Source organism: Malania oleifera, chromosome 10 (assembly GCF_029873635.1).
Source record: "Malania oleifera isolate guangnan ecotype guangnan chromosome 10, ASM2987363v1, whole genome shotgun sequence".
Lineage (NCBI taxonomy): Eukaryota > Viridiplantae > Streptophyta > Magnoliopsida > Santalales > Ximeniaceae > Malania > Malania oleifera.
The window spans coordinates 60,178,163-60,179,383 of record NC_080426.1 but is presented as its reverse complement, the minus strand read 5'-3'; the positions used below and the strand labels follow the sequence as shown (position 1 = coordinate 60,179,383).

The following is a 1,221-nucleotide window of genomic DNA, read 5'->3' as shown; positions in this document are numbered from 1 at the left end:
TGATATGGGTGTGGAAGCACAGCATTAGGGTTTTGTTAAGGTCTTTGGCTTTGAAAACCCAGAGCATGCAGCCTCCAGGAGAAGTTAGGATGTTTTTTCCACCCAGGCTTGTAAGTATTCGAATAAGGGTCATTGGATGACTTATCGTACCAATTGTGAGTGGCCTTTACTTCCTCCGGCATGAGCTTAGGTTGGGAGTGTGCATGCGGGCAATTATAACATGTATGTGAAGGGTCAGAGTAAATTGTGCAAACCTCTGCACACGTTATTTTCTGCGGTCCTAAGGACAAGCATTGATCTAATTTTTTAGATATAGCATGTAGAGTAGGGGCTAGGTCCTGGTTTGCGGTCAACTCATAGACTCCCTTAGGTTTCGAAGTTGGTGGATTGGGTAGTCTACAAATAGCAGCCATGTGCTGCTGAGAGTTCTCAGCTAAATTTTCAAAGAGAATCCAAGCTTCGTTCTCATGCTTAGTGAGGAAGGTACCTCCGCACGACACATCAATGATGGACCTATCTCTCTTAGCTAACCCTTCGTAGAAAGTTTGGACTAATTGCCACTTGGAGACCTGATGATGTGGGCATTTATAGAGTAGGTCCCTAAAGCACTCCCAAGGCTCGAAAAAGAGTTCCCCATCCATCTGTGAGAAACTTGTGATGGCTCTCCGAAGCTAGTTAGTCTTCCCAATTAGGAAGTACTTTTTAAGAAATTCATGTTGCATGGTGGCCCAGTTGGCCACCAAGTTTTGTTCTAAGGACATCAACCAATATTTGACCTTATCCTTCAAAGAGAATAGGGAAAGCCTAAGATGGAGAACATCATCACTGAAATTAGGTATGCTTATGGTCGAACAAAATTCCAAAAACTCATTTAGATGCTGATAAGGATCTTCAGTAGAGTTCCTATGAAAGTTGGGCAGCATCACAACGATTGAAGTTTTTATCTCAAATTGTGCAACCTGAACATTTGGGAACCGAATGCAAGACGGCGATGTGTATGCATTAGGTACAAAATAGTTCCTAAGAGACCGAAGGTGTTGCTCTCCCACCACAGGTACGTGGGGAGCGTGGGGTTCCAGGATTTGTTCATCGGGAATCGAGGGTTATCTTCGGTCACTGCTTTCAGTTCTAACGACTCAGACTTCTCCGAATTAAATATAGGTTTCCTAAGGGATGAATAGGATTTCTCAAGATCTTCGGGAACTATCTCAAGTTCCAAAG

General features: G+C 43.5%; 1 non-coding gene across 1 annotated transcript; it reads left to right on the top strand.

Annotated features, from left to right (window-relative positions):
• Positions 1–567: 567 nt before the first annotated feature.
• Positions 568–673, top strand: LOC131167221 (small nucleolar RNA R71). Its single transcript, XR_009140075.1, has one exon. It is a non-coding gene; the product is annotated as a small nucleolar RNA R71 (small nucleolar RNA).
• The last annotated feature ends 548 nt before the right edge of the window (positions 674–1,221 follow it).